The sequence below is a fragment of the Mchenga conophoros genome, linkage group LG2, assembly GCF_057382185.1.
Source record: "Mchenga conophoros isolate Kocher_MC1m ecotype Shallow Benthic linkage group LG2, M_conophoros_male_GT1.1, whole genome shotgun sequence".
Taxonomy (NCBI): Eukaryota; Metazoa; Chordata; class Actinopteri; order Cichliformes; family Cichlidae; genus Mchenga; species Mchenga conophoros.
In genome coordinates, this window is record NC_140527.1 from 20,860,346 (window position 1) to 20,885,073 (window position 24,728).

Consider the following 24,728-nt stretch of genomic DNA (forward strand, 5'->3'; position numbering starts at 1 on the left):
CAAGATGGTGCACCACCACATTATGGGTGAAGGTCCGAGCATTTGATTGGTCGTTGTGGGCCAGTTGAATGGCCCCCAAGCAGTAGCGGTTTTTGATACGGGCGACACGGGCGGTTGCCCGGGGCGGCATCGTGGTGGGGCATCACGGGCATCAGCAAAAAAAATTTTTTTAAAAATGCTCGTACTCATGCTGCCCCGACGTCAGCCAGCGCATATTGGGAATGGCATAGGCACCGATCGGTTTTCTGTCGCCCATTTGCTGGGAGTAAGGGCGCCCTCCGTTTGCGAGGTGCGCCTGCTGCTTGCGGCGCAGAGAGGAGAGGGTGGGGCGGCGGGGGATTCTCTGATCGGCTGGAGCAGCATCTAATAACCAACTCGCAAAATAAAACAAAATAAAAACAAACCAACAAACACGAAAACACCAGACATTATAATACAGACTTATAATTTGCACTGATGTTTTTTCGAAATTCTATACACGAAAAGTGAGCGTGAGAGCCCTCGGTGCACCTGCTTGCTGCTGAAGTCAAAGTAAACTTTATTGTCATCTCCGCTACATACAGTCCAGTATATAGAGAGACGAGACGACGAGGCTCCAGTTACAGCAGTGCAAGTAAACAAACAATAAATATAAGAAGAGTAAGAAAATAAATATACACTTTAGGACTCAGGGTAAAGGGATCAATAACAATTTAAAATTTACAGTTTGATGATTTAAAGTCTCACACACAACCCGTCAAAAGGGGAGGGGGCTGCTGCTACCAAATTAGTGATGGGTCGTTCGCGAACGAAATGGCTCTTAGAGCCGGCTCTTTGACGTGAACGACGCGAGCCGGCTCCTTATCGCGAGCCGTCACGTGGGTTCTCTCAGCCTCTCTCTCGCATTTTTTTTCCGCTTCACTCTGCACGCGAGCCTTGTGCTTTACGCTGGGCAGAGGGGGGAGGGGCGGTAGTTACACTCACTAGCACAGGAACAGAGCCAGAGGAAGAGAGAGAGAAAGAGAGCCAGGGACAACAACGTCACATTAGAAAGGTATAGTAATCATCCACAACTATTTTCGGTTGCAGATGATAAAGGATTCAGAAAGTTTATTCATGCAGGTCCATATGACAGAGAATATGCATGTTCTTTTTGTTTTCATATTTTAATTTATATTTAATTGTGTTGTGGTTTGCAGTGTTTTGTGTTATTTCACTTTAAATTTGTAAAAGGAAAAAGCTGAAAATTTAAATAGTTAAAAGTTGAAATGTGACTAGTTGATTTTTGTATTATATGATTTATTTATTACATTTTATGTGGAGTGAATAAATAAAAGTATATTTACGGTGGCCCCTACAGACAAAGCACATACAAACTTCAAATCACGTACGAACTCTGAAGCACGTACAAACCCTGAAGCACGTACAAACTCCAAAACACGTAAAAACACATACAAACTCCAAAATGCATAAAAACTCCAAAACACGTACAAACTCCAAAGCATGTAAAAACTCAGGGTGTTCATACTGGAGTGCAAAATTAAAACCAATGGAAGATGGTCAAGAAAAGTTCAAAGCCATCAGGTCCTCAGTTTAGAAAAAAGAGAAAAGAAGAGGAAGCTAAACGAGCAACAGATACAGGTAAGCAGATGTGTCATTGGATAATGGCAGGTCATCCTGAAACAATCAGAATCAGAAGACTTTATTAATCCCTAAGGAAATTATGTGTGTTACAGTTGCTCCAAGAAGAAATGGTAAAAATAGCAACAGTAACAGACTAAACTCCAAACCTGTTATCATTGTATGACGAATTATGATGGCTGTTCGGTAGCTGTTTGCATACTATGCATACTCTCTCTCTCTTCATATGTGTGTGTGTACAACAGCTTTGTGTTAATGTACAGTCCTTAATATGTTCTATGTGTGTGTGTGTGTGTGTGTTTGTGGGGGTGCCGGGGGGGGGGCGCCAGAGGGAGTGTTCGCCCAGGGAGCCAAACAGGCTAGGACCGCCACTGCCCCCAAGGTCTCAAAATCTGACCCCCTTTGACTTTTATCTTTGGGGTCATCTGAAGGCAATTGTCTATGGTGTGAAGATACGAGATGTGCAGCATCTGAAACTATGGATACTGGATGCCTGTGCTGGCATTTCTCCTGCGGTGTTGCTATCAGTGTGTGAAGAGTGGGAGAAGAGGGTTGCATTGACAATCCAACACAATGGGCAGCACATTGAACACATTTTATGAGTGGTCAGAAACTTGTAGATAACTCATGAAAGAATAAAGTTACATTGAAACCAAGCACACCATTGTTTTTCTTGTGACATTACCACTAAATTTGATGTGTCACATGGCCCTCTTCCTATTGAAAAAACAAAAGTTGTATCCAAGATGGCCGACTTCTAAATGGCCACCATGGTCACCACCCATCTTGAGGAGGTTGCCCCCTCACATATAGGCTACTAATGTGCCACAAAGAGGCCTTTAATATCACCAGCCATTCCCATGTTATTACGGTGTATCCATATAAATGGCCCACCCTGTACTTCAGGTGCTTCACTGACTGCAGAGTGTGTTTGGTTGAGTATAAATCTCAGTTCTGTAGTATTCAAATGTTTCCCAGAGAAGAGGGATAGAGTTAAAGACCTGCCCATACAGAAAAGAAATAGTAAAAACTTATATGTGATTACTCATGAAAGTGGCCACTTTCATGAGTAAATCATATAAGGCTTATATGATTTACTCATGAAAGTGGCCACTTTCGCATTACTTTCATACATTGTTTTAGTAAGTATCCAAAACATACAAGTTTCATTATATAATTTTTCAAGGGATCTTATATCTGTTTTCACTCTTGTATGCTTTTCATACAAGTTTCACACAAGACAGATACAAACTTTATAAGATTTATATATATCTTTTCCATATGGGCGGTCACAAGGGACGGGCCGATAACCTTGTGCACCGTGAAACAGGAATATTCTTTAGGTGCGTGGCGAGTGGTTGGTGGTTGCAATAAGTTGCAAAAAGTGTGCTATCACAAACCTCCTCTGGTTGCTAACAGTTTGGAACTTTCCCTTAATTTGCATGGAAGAGTTGCTGTCTAACCACTGAGTGCCTGTAAAACTTAAATTGCAACACAAACCACATAGGAAAGGAAAAGTAGAGTTCAGCACGCACACTTAAATGTTTATTAGTTGATAAATGTTGTTATTGTTGCCACAAGTTATTTTTTTAATGTTCCCCAGCCCACCTTTCTTTTGTTGCGTTTTCTTTGTGCATATACACACAACCTTTAGGTTTCTTCCTGTTAAAAGGGCCTTTTTCCTTCCCACTTTTGCCAAGTGCTTGCTTATACAGGGTTGGCTGGTTGTTGCAGTTTTCTTTGTATTATTGTGCGATCTTTGCTTTACAATATAAACCATCTCAAGGTGCCTTGTGACATGAATATGTGCGATACCAATGAAAATGAATGGAATTCATTTGTCAGTAGCGGGAGTCGGTCAGACATCCAGAAACTTCCAGCTGCTCACTGTCTCCTGCAGCGGACCTGCAAATGTGCAGTGGCAGGTGATTAGGGGTGGGTTTTTATAATCGATTCATCGATTAAAATCGATTCTGGCTTGGATAACGTAAAATCGATTCATTAAAATCCTGAATCGATTTTTTTAATATAAATTTATTTTGCCCGAAATGCCAGAATCTCTGGTGACATCTCACAAAATTTCAAGAACCACCAAACAGTTAAGACAGTAAATGAGAGCAGGTACACGGATTCTGCACATAGACTTAAACACACAGCGCGACCCGCGGATCAGAATCAGTGAGATGTCGCCTTTCTCACCCGACGGCACGGACACGGTCGGGGCTGAAAGCCGACAGCTTGCTGATTCTGATCTGTCGGCGGGTCCGCACTTTGTGTTCACGCCCTTTATGAGCCGATTCTAAAGCTGTTAGTTTGATCTCTCTCCAAACAATATTGACCGAACCAGCAGCAAAAGAAGATTCACATAAACATCGTCATGAATTCACTCTGACTTTTACTGTTTTGCTTCCACCGTGATGCACAGCTCTCTCTCTCTCTCTCCCTCTCTCTCCCCCTCTCTCTCTCTCTCTCTCTCTGTACTTCAAGAACAGTTTCCCTTTCTTCATTATTCGCTTGCTTGTTACGCACCAGTCTACTGTTGTTTACAGCGCTGTCAGCCGCTGTTTTTTTCCTTTTTACATTCTTCCGAAAAGAAAACCTCATTTCTGCTGTTCAATACTGAACAAATTTAAACTTTTTAAAATTATTCAAAATGCAAAACGCTTAACCGTGTCTCTAATAAACCCGCTGTAACTTCAGAGGTGATGTTCATATGTTGATTAATGGTTTTCTTTCGTTTTTGATGTACTGTAGAATATTTTTATAAAATCCCAGGCCAGGAAAATCACCTTCATGTTTTTCTGTGTTTTATCTTCAGCTACTTTGACACAAAGGCATCTGCTGTGACGCTTACACCTGTGATAAAGTCTTGCGTCTGTCAGCTTCCTTTTTATTGACACAAAAATATGTAAATGTACTGATCTGAATTATAATATTTCTGACTGTCAAAATTTCCCAGATTTAAATCGAATCGAATCGAATTAAATTGAATTAAATCGAATCGTGGATCGAATCGATTCAGGACCTTGTGAATCGGAATTGAATCGATTCTAGAAATCAGTGACGATACCCAGCCCTACAGGTGATTTCCTTTGAGGGAGAGCAACCTGCGGCCTGTCACCATGGGTCGGCGGCATCTTGGAGATTACACACAATCATGAGGCAAACCTTTGTCTGCTGCAATAAGCAGTCAATGAAGCATTCGAAGACACTTCCAAGGCTGCACCGAAAAAGGAAAAATGGCCAATTCTCTCTCAGTCATGAATAACTGCACATGATACTCCAAACATCCTTTAGTCTGGATCACTTAACCACACAAAGAGGAACTCAAGGTTCAGTGTAAGCAGCATGTGGGTTGGAAGGTTTAAAAAAAATTCGGATTTGTTGAGGGTAACAGATTATTTTCTTTTCCAGATTTGAACACAGAATGGAGACTTGCCCATTAGAGGAAAAAAGTGGAAAAGAAATGTGCAATGTTTAAAGAGCACAAAGACAAAAAAAACAAAAAACTCTATGCACTTCTGCCTGCCTGTGGGATAATTTGGTCTTATGAACCAGTTTATAATGTTTAATGGTCTATTGAACACCAGATGTAAAGTGCTGCTCACCTCATACACTTTGCCAATTCAGATGGTTCCAGTGTTCCTTTTTTTTCCTCCATCCAAGCTGGAACACAGGGTAGCATTTTTTTCTGATTAAGCAGAAAAGTGATAAAAACTGTTTGCTGGAATCAACAGATGAGAGCCTTGACTGCAAAGTCTTTGGAAATTTGCTTTGAAACAAAGAAACTGAGGATGGAAATGATTAAAACTCACATTGACATGAACACTCCAAGGTGACGGCACAGATGTTTTGTGAGGTCATCACAGATTCTGCGTTTTTAGCAGCAGGAAAGACATCATGATTTAGAGGAGCTCGAGATAGCAAACTTATTCCAGTTTCCCTGAGGCATCCTTAATATCAGCCAGTTTCTTTGGGACTTTCATGAATGAAATGAAGTCGATAGGTTAATAGAAGATCAAAGCTTTCAGCTGAGCTCTGTTGGTTTGCCCAAGGAAAGAGAAATTCCTCGTAGCTCAAATTACTGTGGGAATATAATGGGTTTGCGTTTGAGGATTTCTGTATGATGTTATACAGCATGAACAAGCAAGCAACAAAGTCAACTGATAACATCTAAAGATTCAAACCTAAAAGGTCTTATTTGAACTGTGTGTGTGAAATTCAAATATAACTAAATTTCTGAGATGTGCACAGAATTAAAGTTTTTAAATAAATCATTTCTTTAATTTATGGCAAAGAGTAGAGAGGTTACAGGAAAAGTGGATCGGAAAATGTCTTTAGCAAAGTATTTTTTTCTGCACACTGCATTCGCCTTCCTGCTGTCTCTGTCATTCTCTGCTTCCCTGCTGTAGCCACACACTAATATCCTTGACATCATCCCACAGTATCAAAAAGAGTGGCATGATACAGGTTAAAAATTTCCCATGAGCTAAAGACAAACAACAATAATGATAACAAAGATGTCTTTTCCAATTGATGTCCTTAATGGAACAGAAACGGTTGTGTCACGGCCCATTTACAACTCATCTTTGTTGGTTAAGTTTAATTATTTGAGATATCTAAAAATATACAACCCCTCTCTATGCTAATTATAATCACAGTGACAATCAGCTACGTGAACAATGTTTAAACGACTCTTTTAGTGTTTATAAATAATTGTTTATTTTAACAAGCATAATATAAAAATAACAAATTCAATTAAATGAGCAATTTGGAGACAATTATTCCTTTAGTCAGAATGTATGATAAACATATTTGGTATAATTTACATAATGTAACTAAAAGCAGTTTATCCTGCAATCAGTTTATGTATGTGTTCACCTTAGCTGTTTAACTGTTAGCTGCTGATTATTCTGTACTTCAGTTTGAGAACGGACATTGAAATTCTTTTGGCTATGTTGGTTATTTCTGGAATGATCAGAGAGGAAAAACGAGCCACGAGGAATTCAGCTGGATCAGCCTGCAGCGTTGTGCATGTCAGTGTGTGTGGAAGAGAGAGAGGGTGTGTTCAGGTTTAGTGCGCAACCTCATTTCACAGAGAACACAGGTTGAACAGTGTCAAACGATTGGTCACCCTATGACTCCCCCTGAGGCTATTTCAGGGACCGCACTCTCACACAGAGATGGCTGAGGTCTCACAGTGGCGCAGTTGGACAGCACGCAGCTCAGTGCTCGCTTTCTTTCTGCCTGCTGCCTTGTCACTTTCTGCTATGCACTGCTGCCACTGCTTCGTCCCCTGCAGGAGAGACGAGGAATTGTTTAGGCTGCTTTCAGCTCATCCAAAGCCTCCTCAGCACACCGCTTCCCGGCAGCCCCAGACGACAGATGGCCTCTTTGCAGTTTCAGGCTAAACTGCAGGGAGCCGACAGCAGCAGGAAAGCCCTGATAGCCCAGCAGCGCCCGTCAACCCCGCAGCTATCTGCAAGCTTAAATCACGATTCTCCCAGTAATGTGGAAAAGAAGCAAGGGTTTGCATGGGTGGGGCAGTGCATTACATTTCCATTACCTAGAAGCAGTCAGTGGGGGCCTGACTTTGTTTGCAACACTGTGCCAGAGAGCAAATGAAAAGTGAACCTGCAGGAAAGCGAAAAAACACAATGAGCAGTGATTGCTTTGTTTTATTCTCTTAACTCTAGAAATGTTGACAAAGTGGTGACATCAAATTAATAAAGGGAGCAACTTTGCTTTAAGTGACTTTTTACTTGTTCTGATTAAAAAAAATAGACCTAATATTCTTTACAGAGTTCCTTGAATAAAAATTGGTTTTTAGCTTAACTGAAAGCTTCAGCAGTAAAATGTAAGTAAAATCATATACTACTCCTTGAAGACGCCCCCCCCCCAAAAAAATAAATAAATAAAATTGGTCGCAGCAGATGGCCCCGCCCCTCCCTGAGCCTGGTTCTGCCGGCGGTTTCTTCCTGTTAAAAGGGAGTTTTTCCTTCCCACTGTCGCCAAAGTGCTTGCTCATAGGGGGTCATATGATTGTGAGTTTTCTCTGTTTTGTATTTCCTTCCAATACAAAGAGCTTTGAAGGAACTGTTGTTGTACTTTTGCACTATATAAATAAAATTAAACTGAATTGAAAATTATGACATTTACAAGGTTCAAGCTGAATGTATTCTTGTAATAATCCTGTAAATACTGAATTACTTTCTTTTCCTCAACATGTTATTCTAACCCTGTGCTCTGTTTTCTTTTTTTTTTTTTTTTTTTTTTTTTTTTTTTTTTTAAATGACATCAGAAACAGCAGTATGCGACATTACGTGATGGCAGAGCTTCAGTTCATCCTTTGTCATTTTTTTTTTTTTTTTTTTTTTTTTTTTTTTAATAAATAGGACAGGGGGAATGAATGAGAGAGAGAGGGGGAGAGAAAGAAAGAAAACCCAAGGGGAGAAGAGACGGTGAGAAGGGGGGGGGAAGAGAGACAAAAAAAAAAAACTCCTGGGTCACCTGTATGGAGAACAAACAAACAAACAAACAAACAGAGGAGACAGCAAACAACAAAGAGCAACATAATAATAGAGAAAACAAAGCACCATCACAATAAACTAGCTAGTCATAGATATCAGTATTTACTAAGTAATAAACGATATTGTGCAGCACGCAAGATAGACAGCGCACAGTGTGCTTTGAGGCAGCAGCCAAGAAAGCTTTAGTCCGCGTCTGTGAATACCCATGTGTGCATACCTGTGTGGATCAGCATGCTTGCATTCCAAAGGTTTCTCCATGTAATGATCTGCTAGGGAGTGTGGGGGGGCCACAGCCCCGTCCTCCAGGGTGTGAAGCGGGTATGGAGGAGATCAAAACTCCAGACATCCAGAGGCCCCCAGAACACAAGAGACCATGGAAGACCAACAGAGGGGCAGCCGCGCCACTGTCCCAGTAAGAGCTGAGGAGAGTCCCAGATGAGGGCTCACTCAGCAGCCGCGGAGCAGAAGCCAGGGGGGGTTGCAGTGACGCGCCCGTGAGCTCCGCCGGCCCCCAGCTGCGCCTGAGTGACCGAGCCCTAGGCCGAGAGGCCGGGGGCACCCCACCTCCAAAGGGGCCCGAGCGAGCCCCAGGCCCCAGGCCCCGACAAGCGGCCGCCAAGGAGTGAGCCGGTGTGTACCCGGACGCCCACCCCCAGACACAAAGAACCACCAACACACCGACACCTGAGGGAGTCCGCCACCGGCAGGGGAAGTGGTGGTGGGTGGAGATAGGCCTCCAAACCTTGGAGGGCCTGAGGTGTCCCCAGAGAGGTGACGTCTGATACCCAACCTGACATATAGACACAGACATACAGGCACACACAGACACAAACATCCATTCCCACCCTCATGCTCTCATATGCACTCACTCCACACTCAACCAACGTGGAGACAGACATAAAGAGACGCTGTACACACAATCACACTCCCCAAGCGTACTCTACAAACCGGGTCTAGGTACCCTTGCCCCTGGAGGGGGGAATTGCACCCAGACCCAGGTGGTGTTACCCTTTTCCCTGCGGTGGGGAGAGGCAGACCACCCCGACTCCGCAGCAGCAGGGAGGCCCCACACCCCAGACCGCAGTCGGACGGCCAACTCCTCCTACTAGCCCCCCCGCTCCAGCAGGCCGCAGAGAATGGGGGTGGGAGAAGACTCCAAACCTCCCTCCACCCGCTCATTGTAGTGTTGATGCATATATGTTCTAAGGTGCAATTAAAACCCAGGAGGGCTTGGAGCTACCTGCCAAGGAGCAGCAGGTAAGCGCATGGTCCCTCCTGCTAGCCCTCAATGACTAAGTGTATTTAAAATTGAGAGGTGGGCAACGACGTCAGGGGTGAGGTATACACCCTGATGGTGATTTGGACTCCGTGATTGTGCCCACCCCCAAGATCCTATATGTATGTGTAATGAGAGTGTGAATAATGTGAATGTCTAAGTTGTGGGATAAAATTGAGGCAGAGGCAGCCAGAAGGGGACAGGGGGGGGGGGGGGGGTAGCCTCCTCTGCACCCTGGTGACATACCCCCACTCCAAGGCCCTGCATGTGTGGGTGGTTGTGGAGGAGCGGGAAGAGGGAGGCAGCTGGAGATGGGGAGGGAAGGAAGGGAGGGGCAGGTAACCCCTCCCTGGGGCCAGCTCCCCCGCTGACCCCAGTAGGCACTCCCACCCTCCGCGACCCGCCAGGGAAGGGGGGCCCAGGCCCATCAGACCGGGGCCCAGTGCAGTAGCACCCCCCGGCTCCACAGAGCCCTGGACAGTCCACCCAACCCCACCACAGAGAAAACTGCACCCACCCCACCAACCACACATCTTCCAGACTACATAAGACGGTAAACGCCCAGGCTGAGATCTTCCTCCACCTCTCCTGTATCTCCCCCTCCTGCAGAGAGTTCCTGAGAGAAGAAAGCTCCTGCCAGATGTGACCATCCCCCCCACCAGTTGAAGAGCCCCCCAGGCGGCTCGATGCACCGGCGGCACCCTGCTCCAGGGCCGGGCCCCCATGCACCCACCCGCCCACAACCCCGGCAACACACCAACCAGGACCCGAGCCCCCGAGGCCTGGCCCGGGCCCCCGCCCAGAGACGGAGCACCCCCAGAACCTCACGCCCATCCCGGACCCACCCAGGGGCAGCCAGGTTGCCAGGTCAGTAACCCACGTCCGTCAGCGCAGACCCTCCCCTAGCCCCGCTGCACGCAGCCGCGAGGAAACAGTCACCTGAGAGCCAACAGAGCCCTCAACCGGACGTGACCGCTACCCCGGGTTGAGCCCCCCAAGGAAGATGCCTCCGGGGAACCCCCCGACGCCCTAAGCCTGTCCCTACCCCCTCACCAATCACAACAGTGAAGGCGGGACCAAACTATGACCCCCCACCCCCACTAGGTGATGGAGCTGATAAAAGGGCCCCAGAGCAATTGATCTGATGTGGTGGCAGAGGCTGTGTCAAGACTAATGTAATCTAATAGATAATTTCTATATTGGTTAGAATTAAGATTATTTTTATTTTTCCAGTTCATGAGGACTGTTTTCTTGGCTATGCATAGGGCAGTGAAGATCATATGGGCTATATTCTTTTCTGAAGTGACATTATCTAAGCTGCCCAACAAACACACTAAGGGGGAGGTTGGAATGTTACATTTCAGACATTTTGATAAGTCTTCACATATCTCGCGCCAAAACTTTTGCACTGGTGGACAGAACCAAAGAGCGTGGATGTAATTGTCTGGTGTATTGCCTTGACAGTGTGAGCAGTTGTTGGAAGATGTAAAGCCCATCTTAAACATCCGATGACCTGTATAGTGCACTCTATGAAGTATTTTGTATTGTATTAATTGCAGACTGGGATTTTTAATTAATTTAAAAGTTTTTAAGCAAATCTGAGACCAGAAGTTTTGGTCTAGGTTGACTGATAAATCTGCTTCCCACTTTGCAGTAGGAAGGGATATTGATTCATCTAATTTAGAAAGTGTTCTGTATATTTTAGATAATAATTTGGGGGATTTAAGAGTAAGAAAATGTGCCGCACTTAGTGGTGTTTGTAATTCAACTTGACTGAGGTTAAATTTCTTTTTTACTATGGATTTAATTTGTTGATATTCTAAAAACCTTGTCTTGTTGATCCCATATTGTTCAACTAGTCTGTCAAATGGAATAAATTCTGTTCCCTCTAATATATGTTCTAAGTATTTAATTCCTTTACAACTCCATTCTGGGAAATTAATCATATTATTGTTTTGTAATATGTCAGGGTTATTCCAGATAGGTGTACGTTTGCATGGGATTAATGAAGACTCCGTTATTTTTAGAAACTCCCACCATGCTGTTAGAGAAAAGCTGATGTTGATACTTTTAAAGCATTCATGTCTTTTGATGTTTGAGCTAATAAATGGTAGGTCTGAAATCTCTAGATCCTTGCATAGTGCCTGTTCAACATCTAGCCAGGGCTCAACTAAGAAGGTATGTTTTAACCATTCTGAGATGAACTGAAGCCTGTTGGCTAAGAAGTATTGGTGAAAATTAGGCAGATCTAATCCTCCTCTATCCTTGGTTCTTTGTAGCGTTTTTAAGCTAATACGCGGGGGTTTATCTTTCCAAAGGAATTTGGAAATATATGAATCCAGAGATCTGAACCAATCTTGTGATGGTTTGTTAGGGATCATCAAAAATAAGTAATTTATTTTTGGCAAGATCATCATTTTTATAGTGGCGACCCTTCCCATGAGTGATATGGGTAAAGATTTCCATCTAGTCAGATCGCCTTCTACTTTCTTTAGAAGTGGGATGTGGTTTAGTTTAGTTAAGTCTGAAAGCTTAGGAGAGACATTAATACCTAAATATTTAATATTTCCGGATTGCAGTGGGGCAGAGGAAGAATTATGGAAGGAGCAGTTAATGGGGAGAACTGTAGATTTTGGCCAGTTAATTGAATAATCTGAAACTCTTGAAAACCAGTTTATTAAAGTAATTACCTCAGAGAGGTTGGTTTGTGTGTTTTGCAGAAAAAGCAACACATCATCCGCATAGAGACTGATTTTATGTTCTATGTTCTTACATTTTATGCCCTTAATTGTTGTAGCCTGTCTAAATGCTGCTGCTAGAGGTTCGATAAAAATTGCAAAAAGTGAGGGGGAGAGTGGGCATCCCTGTCTGGTGCCCCTCAGGAGACAGAAGCTGGAGGATGTCTGGTCATTTGTTCTGATACGAGCCGTTGGGGAATTGTATAATATTCTTATCCAGTTTATGAAAGAGTTTCCAAAACCAAATTTGTGTAAAGTTGCGAATAAAAATTTCCAATTAACTCTGTCAAATGCTTTTTCTGCATCTAGAGATAATATTATGGCTTCGATGTTTTTATCGTATGAGTAGTCTATTAAATTAAGTAATCTACGAGTGTTTGTTGAGGAGTGCCGACCTTTTATGAAACCAGTTTGGTCAGGATGAATTAAGAGGGGGGTCATTTTCTCTAATCTCTTTGAGAGAGCTTTGCAGATTATTTTAAGGTCTACATTTAAAAGAGAAATTGGACGATAGCTTGAGGGAAATAAAGGGTCTTTGCCTGGTTTTAGCAGGAGACTAATGTTGGCAGAATTCATATTTGGTGGTAGTCTGCCCTTTTCCTCGATTTCCTGCAACATGCTGTGGAATACTGGTGCCAAAATTGTCCAGAATTCTTTGTAGAATTCTGCAGGGAAGCCGTCTGGACCTGGAGCCTTATTATTGGGCATACTTATCAGGGCTTCCTGGAGTTCACTTGGCGTCAGTGGCGAATCTAATTCCATTGCTTGACTGTCTAGTAATTTTGGAAGAGTTACGTTGTCAAGAAACAGATCAATTTCATTTTTAGATGGGTTTATTTGTGGTGAGTATAAAGTTTCATAGAAATCCCTAAAAATGTTGTTTATTCTTCCAGGATCATATATTGTGTTCCCCGATAAATCTTTAGCAGCACATATAGTTGTTTTTTCTTTATTTATTTTTAGCTGGTTAGCTAGAAATCGACCTGATTTGTTACTGTGTTCAAAATTCTGCAAGCGAAGTCTTTGTATAAGGAATTGTGTTTTTTTATTAATAATTTCATTTAATTCTAGTTTTGTTTTGCATATTTTGTTCAATGTTTCCTGATCTTGGTCGCACGCGTAGGCTTCTTCTAGTGATTTGATGTTTTTTTCTAATTCCTGAATATTTTTGTTTTCTTCTTTCTTTTTGTGTGATGAGAAAGAAATTATTTTACCTCTCATCACAGCTTTCCCTGCTTCCCATAGAACAGAAGCAGATATTCCGGGAGTGTCATTAAAGTCTAAATATGAAGTCCATTCCTTTTTAAAGTATTTAATAAAGTCTTCATCTTTAAGTAGTGATATATTAAATCTCCAGTTTTTACTTGGCGTAGTATTATTCTTGTGCATTAGTGTTAAAGATACAGGAGCATGATCGCTGACAGCTATAGGATGAATCTCAGTGTCTGAAATGTCACACAGCAGTGAGCTGCTGACCAAAAAATAATCCAGACGAGAGTAAGAGTGATGAACATGCGAGAAAAAAGTATATTCCTTACTGGTGGGGTGAAGAGAGCGCCATGCATCGCAAAGACCAAAGTCGTTCATATACTGTTTGATTATATTTGTGGACTGCCAATTACGCTGAGTTCCTGTTGTGTTGAGCCTATCCATTTCTTCATTTAGTCCAAGGTTGAGGTCACCGCCAAGAATGAGTGTGCAATCAAGGTGTTCAGAGAGTGCACTAAAAAAACCGTGGAAGAATGAGGGTTCATCAACATTTGGACCATATATACTAACAATACATAGTTTTTTGTTCAATATTGATAGTTTAATAATTAGAAATCTACCCTCTGGATCTATAACTGTATCGAGTACTGTAAAATTAACATTTTTATGTATTAAAATTGCTACTCCCCGTTGTCTAGAATTATAACCGGCTGCAAACACGTTAGGAAACTCAGGTGTTTTAAGTTCGTTTAAACCTGTGACAGGTTTGTGAGTTTCTTGTAATAAAACAACATCTGCCTGTAGTTTTTTAAGCTGGTTAAATATTTTTAACCTCTTTCCTCTGGTGCCAGCTCCATTTACATTCCATGTGACAAACCTCAGCATGCCCTTAATTGTGCGTGTATGTCTAATGATGTATGCTGGGTGTTTCGTTTAGACAGGTGGCGAGAATATGGAAACATCCCTTGTTTGTAAATAGAAAGAGAAAAAGAAGTGTGGTGAGAGACTCCATAAGTCTGACTATGTGTGTGAATATTCACTAATATGAACAAGCGTGGCTTGCTTATGTGTCCTGCAAGTCTGTGCGTGCTGTGAGGCTGTTGTGAATGTGCTGCCGTTGAGCTGATGTGTTTGCGTGATCGTGTTGTGAAAATATGGAGAAATAGAGGGTGTTGTTTGTAGGTGAGTGGGGAAGTAGGTGACCACAGCAGTGAAAGACAAGAGAAAGAAAGAAACCACATGAACTGTGAGCGACAACAAAAAAAAGGAAACGAAACGGAAACATTCCAATTAAAGCAATGACGGAGGGTGACGGTATTATATCTGCTATGACATCCTACTGATATTACTAGGTTAAACACATTTTAAAGGAGAAAGTGTGAATGAATAAGAAAAGAGTGTAGCGGGTTCTTATCTGGAGTGCAGTCAGTATAACCACGGTGTGGTGCCGGGGTCGCGGTACAGCTGTCCGTCCACGTAGAGCCGGTCCACAGCGATGACAGCACGGGAGCCTTTCTGGATAAAGCTACGTCGAACTGGGAACAGGACCTTGCGTCGTTCCAGGATCTCTTTGGGGAACTGGTCGTTCACGCTGAAGTCCGTTCCTTTCAGCTCTCTGCCGCGACTCTTCACCTGTTCCTTTTGTTTGAATTGGCTGAATTTGGCCACAATAGGCCGTGGTCTCCCGGTCCGCGACCGCGCGCCCCCCAAGCGATGTACTCTATCGAAGTCGATGTTCTTTACGGTGTCCTCCGGCAGCTTCAGGTGGATTTTAATGAAGCTTTTCACCGTTGCCTCTGCGTCCTCTCCGGCAGTTTCTGGAATACCAGAAAACACAAGATTATCTCTCATGCTACGGGCTTGTAAATCGATAACGGACTCTTTTATTTTTTTATTTTCAATGTTTAGCTGGGTCACGTTATCGGTGAGAGATTTAACCGACTCCCGTAGCGTGGCATTTTCAGCGGCAAGCGTTTCCACCTGCCGCTGGCTGAATTCCAGGGATTCTCTCAGAGATTTAAATTCCCGGTGTAAGATCTCCACCAGGGACAGCCTCGCATCGAAACTGGACAATCGCTTGTCGATGGACTCCAGGATTTCTGCGATGTCTTTGCCGGCAGGCGATGTTGTACCGGGGGAGTCTGCCTGGCGACTTCTCTTCGATGACGGCGTCTCGATTTTGGCCGGGGAAGATGCACTCTGGGCCTTATGCATTACTAAATCTTGAAAACAGCGGTCGATGTAATCTTGGAGAGCGTCTAAACTCTCCCCGTTGTCCTCCAGGGTGTTAGAGATGATAAAACAGATGTTGTTAGTTATATGACAATTGATTAGTATATTTGGAAAATATTTGGAAATACTGAAGCTTGGAAAACCTTTGTTAAACTCTATGCTACCATTTGCTTTTTCTCCGCCAAAATCTCCGGCGTCTGACGTCACCTACAACATCACTTCCGTCACTTACCTCTCCTTCCGTCACTTACCTTACTTCTTAACTCTAGAAATGTTGACAAAGTGGTGACATCAAATTAATAAAGGGAGCAACTTTGCTTTAAGTGACTTTTTACTTGTTCTGATTAAAAAAAATAGACCTAATATTCTTTACAGAGTTCCTTGAATAAAAATTGGTTTTTAGCTTAACTGAAAGCTTCAGCAGTAAAATGTAAGTAAAATCATATACTACTCCTTGAAGACGCCCCCCCCCCCAAAAAAATAAATAAATAAAATTGGTCGCAGCAGATGGCCCCGCCCCTCCCTGAGCCTGGTTCTGCCGGCGGTTTCTTCCTGTTAAAAGGGAGTTTTTCCTTCCCACTGTCGCCAAAGTGCTTGCTCATAGGGGGTCATATGATTGTGAGTTTTCTCTGTTTTGTATTTCCTTCCAATACAAAGAGCTTTGAAGGAACTGTTGTTGTACTTTTGCACTATATAAATAAAATTAAACTGAATTGAAAATTATGACATTTACAAGGTTCAAGCTGAATGTATTCTTGTAATAATCCTGTAAATACTGAATTACTTTCTTTTCCTCAACATGTTATTCTAACCCTGTGCTCTGTTTTCACAGGATATATTGTTTCTCTCAGATGGGGGCTTCATTGCATATCCCCTGGTGAAAAAGACCAATCAAAACAAACAAAGTAGAAATATGGAAAATATAGGCCACTTAAAAAAAAAATTAAACACCACTAATCTACATTAAAAAAAATCATAAACCTGATAAATGACTGTAACAGATCTTAATTGATCCTTTGTAAGCTGTTTAAGGAAAGTTTTGGCACTTTTTTGATTTCAATGGTAAAGTTATCATTTTGGAGGATGAAATAGTCTCATAGTATTATTAAAAAAGGCAGGAGAGCTTTGTCAATAATGAAAACATTGCTGCTCTCCCTTCACTGCCTAAGATTGCCACCCAACTTTCTAGCAGACATACAGCCGTCCCTAGTTATGAATCTGAGTGCAGAATGATATAAATACATTGGATGAAGAGAGCAGAGGCAGAAGAGTGTATGTGATCTATGCCACCATAATCAATGACAGACAAACGGCTGACTGAACAATTTGCTGTTTTACTGCAGCTCAGGCTTGATTAATTACTTCATTCTATATTTGTTATACTTCACCTTTAATGACTTTGTTTATTTAAATGAGTTTTAGAGCATAGCTAGAAACAGTCATTTATAAGTTTGTACTCTTTGAGTTTATGTATCGCAGCATTTAATTAGACACACTCTGTTGTACTGCATGTAGAGTACATGAGAGCGACAGCTCACACCGAGTGCTTTGGAGACAACGTTAGAGAAGCGGAGATGGTTTGGACATGTTATAAACTATGAAGTGGACAAAGGATGTTGAAGGTGGAAAAGAGGAAGACTTCAGAGAAGATTCATGGATGCAGTGAAGGAGAGGCTGGTGTGACACAAGAACATGCTAAGGATAAATAATGGCACACACTGTGCTGTGGCATTCTCTTTACTATCATTGAGGATTGGCTCATTATGTTAATATTAGTAGAGGATGTAAATAAAAAAACAAAACAGAATGTACTATTTGCACAAAACGCTGTGTTTGAGAAAGGATGATGTCTCATGACATACAATTTATAATTACAAATCAGAAGCTTTATTTTTAAGCCAATAGTTATTTATGTCAACACTGAACAGTATGTTGACTCATAGGGACAGCCCACACAGCTCATTATTTTTATTGAGCCCTGTTTCTTTACTTCTTTACTGCCCTTTCCACCCTACTGTTTACAGAGCTGGTAACATTTAAACTAACTATCTAACTCTGACAGCTCAGTGAATCTTTGGTCCATATATCAGAGTGCAGACCAATCAAAGCTGGCTTTGGCACCGGAGTTTGGATCTGTTTGTTTACAGTAATTATCCTAACATCCCAAAATGAATGTCATTTATTGGTGTTAAAGTGCTACTCATAGCGTCTGGTAAATCTGTTTAAATCCAATAGTGTTTAATTCTTGGCAGAAGCTTGACGGGAGCGCAATAGCTGAACAGAGAGGCCAGTGATGAAAAAGGAACCTTTCCCCCGGCTCATTAAATCACAGCAGTGGCGCTCTTGTCATGTCGAGCCTCCCCAAGAAATAACCCTGCAGACCGTTCCAGGATATTGACCAGTACTTTGAGAAAAGCTTGTCTGCGGCACGCTTCTCGCCACTTAGCTGTAGCCCGACTCAGATTTGGGTCTCCATCTTAGCTTCTGATGTTTTCCTTTGGCGGTGCGGCGGGCATTTAATAAAAGATTCCACTCGGAGGATCTGTAGAGATTTATTGGTCCAAATGGTCGACTGATGGAGGGAGGCAGAGGTAGGGAACCCTGCCAGCTGACAGGAAAATGCACGCATGTGTGCACCGGTGCAATCATATTGTTCTTCGCTCCTTTCTCACTCTATGCTAATCATGCAGTAATGCCAAAACACACCTACACATGCGGGTGTATATTTTAGAGAGGAAAAGGCGCTCGTGCTAACGTACTAATCTGCATTCAAGCCCCAGCAGTAATTTACCTTAACATCACCAACCTGCCTGGTGCAAAGACACAGTGTGAAAGCGTCAGCGCCAGTGCACGTGGATGCCATAACTGGAAGTGCTAAAATATGTGTGTGTTTGTGTGCCCTTTGCAGTAATCCATTCTCCAATGCAGAGTATTTTTAATTAGTCAAGAAAAGCTCGAGAGGGGGTGGTTTCTGGGTGCTGGTCAATTTACAGCACAGACAGTGACATTAAACAAAGCCTCAGCTTCACAAACACACACTCGTCCTTATTGACTAATGCACATACACATGTTCAAACAATAACACAAAAAAACAAAAAAACATTAAAAACCAGCCATAAAATTGAAGCGCTTGGTCCAGAGTTACGCGGTTGTGTGAAGATGTGTTGTTATTGTTGTTGCTGTAATGTGCGCTTGTGATAATCAGTATATTGACTTACCAACATAATAAAACATGCCTTGTTTGCCATTTGGGAGCTGGAGGCACTCATCGCCGTTGGATTCATCCTGTTTATTTTTATTAAGGGATTTTAAAGCATCACTTTGTGGAAATATGTGTTTGCCAGTGCTGCTTTGTAACAGCAACCAGGGAACATAGAACTGGATTAAATAAAAAAAGCCAAAACAAACAGTTTTTGACTTTAGGGCTCCACAGTGTATCACCCTTTTCATAATGAGCAAAGCAAATGTTGTTTTCCATTATTAAAACATTTGTTACACTCTGTCCTCAATAAGTGTTGTCCCGACTAATGTCTGCTGCGAAATTCAGGCAATTTAACACTCCTCTAAACAGAAACTGATGAGCAGAACAGTTTGGCAGGTTCATCAGCGAGAGACTGTTGGTAGAAAAGAAATATCCCAAAACATTCTAAGCTCTTAATAACTAATGCTGTAGAATGTGACAGAAAATTCATTAAATGACATAAAAATGTCTTATTTATATAGAGAAAGCCAGACAGTGTAGAGGAGTGCAATCAGTGAATGTGGAAAAGTCTCCAACAAGGTGGAGCCAGTGCCCTGCAGGGCAGTTTCAATCGAGGCTACTCCTCAGTTGACAACCTTGAAAGTAAAACAGCCTTTTAATGGTCCTGTTACTAGTATGTGCTTGTTACAGTGGTTCATTCATTTGTTTTGCAAGTGTGACAGTGACAGTTTTGCAAGTGTGACACTGATCCCAATCAGGTTTGTAACATGCTACAAGTTGCTAATTGATGCTAATGCTAAAACTGAGTTCAACCTAGGCTTGACAGATATTTTAAGATAAACTAGGAGAACAAGCAAAATGTTGCATCTAATTATAAACTGGAAAAAAAAGCTGAGCTTAATTTTTGGGACAAATTTTAATTTTTTAATTGTATTATTTTAGTGTAAGTGAAAAATATCTGCAGGAAAGCTGCTGCTATGTGTTGAGGTAAAACAGCGGCTTTAGGGCTTTTGTGCCAAAGGCACAACAAAGGACAAACGATTGAAAGGAACAAGTCTACTGATGTCTGTGCAGAATCTGCCATGTCATTAGTTCTAATTTTGATTGTGTTCTTGACAGCACATTAAAATCATTAGGATCTAGTGTGACAAGTGTTGTTTTTTAGGTGTATACTTTGCCTTTGTTGCCTTACTAAACACAGGCTTTGACAAACAGCTGTATCTGGATCAGATCCAGTGCTATTTTGAAGGAGGTCAAGTTCCTCTCAGAAAGGATGTTTGTGTTATGGGTCCCAAAACAGAATCCATACCACAATAACAAATGATACTGGTTCAGTGCCCTATGAATCCCTTAAAACATGAAAGAGTCAGAGAACAGAAGACATGAGCCACTTGTGTTGTTTCACAAATTTCCTCTTTTATCAGAATTAAGAGATCATAAGTAAAATTAAAAACTTCTATAAAACCAGAGGTTCTGGAGCATTCGCTCGAGTGTTAGCACAAGGCCATAATCCTTCCAGCAAGTTGACCCTGAGATCAGACCATGCAATGCTCAAAGAAACTGCTAAAACCCAAGAGCTACATCTCAGACTCTGCAGGCCTCAGTTAGCGTGTTAAATATTAAAGTGCATACGACATTACAATCAGAGAAAGACTGAACAAGTATGTCTTGTTGCCAGGCAGCACAGCTTAGTTTTGCAAAGCTGCCTTTGAGTAAACCACAAGACTTATCTGGACTTTATTCACAGGACCGTGTTTGGTGAAAACGGTGTAAACCAGCCCAAACTCCTCATACCAACTGTCCACCAGCTAGGCCAAAGTTTGCTCGTGAAACGGGGCAAGAATCCTAAGCACAGCAGCAAATAGTAACATGTAGTTGTCGAAAAGAATTGTCACGGCTCACCTGCACCTGTCTCAGTGACACTGGAGAGAGGACATCACTCACTGAAACCATAATAATGACAGGTTCTTGGCCCATGATGTCCCATTAGACAACCTCTAAAAGACTCTATTTAAAAGTTCCAACACCAGACACAGAGTTGGGGTTGAAAGCCTACCATTATAGCTTGCCACTTATTGCACCCCACTGCACTCTTGATGAAATCCATTTTGGTAATAGGGATAAAGGAGCAAATGCATAGGTACTACTACAAAGCATTCATTTGAACTGATCACAAATACTGCACTCAAAGGACAGGCAGCTCCAGCCTCTGCAAACTTCATGTAGTATGAATGGAGTACGTCAAGTACAGTGCAGCAGAAGTGAGAGCTGTATTTGCAGAGTATTTTCTTAAGAATTGGTTTTTTGCTCATAGGTCTACACTGTTACACATGCAACAATTTAGCAAAACATCAAAGAGACACCAAGCCAATGTAGAAAGTGGCTAAAAGAACAACAACAAAAATAAGAATTTGGTCCAAGTTACTTTCTTTACCAACTACGAGAGCATTATCATTATTGAGGGATGCGCTCTTCTAATTTGTTGTGCAACAAAATATGTGTACTATATCAGATTCCAGCAGTCATAACAGGTGGTAGACTTGTTTTTTGCTGGCAGTAAGCCATGCAAGTTAACACCTGTCACCTGACCAGAAGTAATTCAGCACCTACCCAAAGCCAGCCAATCAGACATAATGTAACACTTCTCCATTTCTCTACAGATTTGTATTTGTTTACAAATAACCCCCATTTAAACCTCATACTTCATTGTGTCACTTCAAAGGTACAAACTTACTTTGAAAACTTTCTAAATCTTATGGGAGATTTCACTTTTGGTGTGTGTATGTGGACCTCATGCTGTGGGTTCCAGCCCTGTTATTTCAGTGGCCATCAGCGTAATGGTGAGCACTTTTACACACACACACACACACACACACACACACACACACACACACACACACACACACACACACACACACACACACAGTAGGAAATAAATGCTGTACATTTGCTTCCCGTAGCTCGAGCCCTCCCTGCAGATTACGCTAAACCTCACCAACTACCAGGCACAGACAGACAATAATGTCAATAAAGAGTCTTGAATAAACCATTAAATATGTAAACAGGTAAAATTGTTTTACTGCGTGCAGCTTCAATAAAAACGAAACAAACAAAAAAGCATCTGGTTGGTTTGTTAGTGAGTATTTTCTCAGGGTTTTCTGGAGAAATATCACCAAGGAAAGGAGTAAAACTCAGTATCTTTACTCTCCGGTTGGATGTTCTTAGCCTTATCTCTGTCTCTGCCCTTTCTTTTTCTGTGTCACTGTGTTTCAGTAACTATTTGAACTTGTGGTCAGGGGTCAGCAACTGCTCTCAAACAGCCCAATTTCTCTTTCTGTGAAAGATGCACGTGTCTCAGTTTTCTCCTGCATTCCCACTCTTACTTATGTGGATTGTGGATGTCGTTTTAACAATTTATAAAAAGCCCAAGTAATTAAAAAAGTTTCAACACTCCGGTACATTTCAGAGCATTTAAAAGTACATAATTACTAATATATTAATAAGCATTAACTGTCTTACTGTGGTACATGTTTTTATATGAATGTCTGAATTTACTAAGTCCCAGTATAAAGCTGCTGCTATGACTGGTAATTACAAACGAACCCAGTCACAGTGAACACCCCATCTCCATATGTTAGCGGACTTAGTTACGCGGTCAGGCCACTACCACAGTGTCAACTAAAATATCTGATGTGTTGCTGTGAATTTCATATTTCACACATGATGAATCATCTACTGACTTTTGGTGATACCTTGAGTTTCCCTCCAGCAACATCCTGGTTTGGATTTTACATCAAATTTTTCCAAAACTTTACAGATGGACTCTGATGAAACTTTAATGCTCCCTTCAGAATTATATGCACTTTGGAAATTGCCTTTTTTCATCCACTCGAAATTCACATTTTGGTTGATGCGCATATAACAGCATTTCTGTTAGCTTCAGCTGCCTTGCACACCTTGTTTTATTCTGTGCTAATTAGCAAATATTAGCATGCTAACATGATTAAACATTAGCATAGTGTTAGTATATCATCTACTTAAAAGGTAACTATCTGTTTAAAAGGCTGGTTTTAATCATTCCAATATACATGTAAATGACTAGTGGGTGTCCATCTGGAGGATGAAACACTTCAGAAAACTGAGAAAATCACATTGTACAGTGATAAAACTCCTGGTCTCCTGTTGGAACTTTGATCGTCTGGCTTTAGAGGATGTAAGTAGTTTGATATCAGATCCGGATGTCTAAAACCAAGAATTTTATACAATGTCAAACCTGAGACAAAAATTCATAGCATTAATAGAGCTGTATGACATCATCAGCAGTCTGTAATTTCCATAAAGGTTTAAAGAGACTGGCTCTAACAGTTCTTTCTAAACTTTATGAGGTAGAAAGCTGGTGAGAATAAAAAGTAATAAAGGTTATAAATATCCTGGAATGTGATTCACAACTAAAGCATGGATAAACACCTAAAGCATATTAAAATCATCAGTCATTTCATATAGTGATGAACAAATGTAAGATCACCAGAGGAGGCGTCAGCCTTGTAAGCAGTAAAATAGTGCTCTGTAACATGTTAAATCCTGTGGTGGTATGTGTACTTTAATCCAAACCATATTTAATGCTTAAAACTGGCTTACACCTGCCTCATGCAAATTTTCATCGCTCTTTTAAAACAAATTCACATATAGTTTCATTTCAATAAGGTGTCATAATCACCATCAAATAGAATCATAGCTACCTGCAGTGTGTGTGTGTGTGTGTGTGTGTTTGTTGCGCTCGAACACACACACACACACACTGATATGGGAGTAATATGAACTTACACTGGGAATTCAATGGGCTGATAACCTCTGAGAAAGACAGCTTTTCGTGCACAAAGTCAGATACACACACACACACACACACACACACACACACACACACACACACACACACCTGTATCAAGTACTGATTGAGTTTGCATTTGTGTATGTGTGTGCATGTGAGTGTTTGTGTGTGTAACTTACATCTTTATCTTGTCCCAACAATAACCATGTCTCCAGCAAGACCTTTCATTCCCACTGTGGGGAAATAGGATTAGTGTACACACACTCACTATCTCTGACAGGGTCAACACACGTGCACACGCACGCACGCACGCACGCACGCACGCACACACACACACACACACACACACACACACACACACACACACACACACACACACACAAAAGCCTGAGGCCAATATTGCTGCGCTACAGTACAGCAGGATGTAACCATTAATGTCTTTCATTGTTCTCTTGTTGCCAAACAGTGGCTGATAGCATATTGTGCATGAGTCAGTGCATTGGTGCTGCCATTTAACCTTTGGACGTGCACCGTCTTAGATGGGAGATATTAGCAGCTTTGCCCCTACCGTGTGGTCTCTCTGTATCATATATGAGATGCAAACTGCTCAAAGAATAATAACAATGCATGATGATGCAACCGTGTGAGTAGGTGTGCTCCTTAGCAGAAAACCACTGATCACCTCAGGGCTAGCTCTGCATTTACACATCACAGATAAGTGAGGGAAAAAAAACAAAACATCTTCTGACTGCTGCTTTAAATGTACGAATAGCGTATCGAGGCAGCAGGAGTCTTGACCTGCAGGTTTAAACGGCAGACCTGACAGGAAAATGTGGGAGAAGAGAGGGAAGTGGAATTTCCCATCATAACTGTTGTGGACCCTTGAGCCACATATTTCACTGCCAAGTGCTTTAGTTCAGGTGCCCGCTGGCTAGAAGTAGAAGGCCGTTGGGTATAACATATAAACATTATAAACAGAAAGATTAAATAATGGGATATGTGGTTAGTTCTCTAATATAAGAAGAAAGGTCAGCAAAGCCAAATGTGTTTATACTCATACTGAGTCCAGGAACCCTGTGAAAGAAGTTCTAAA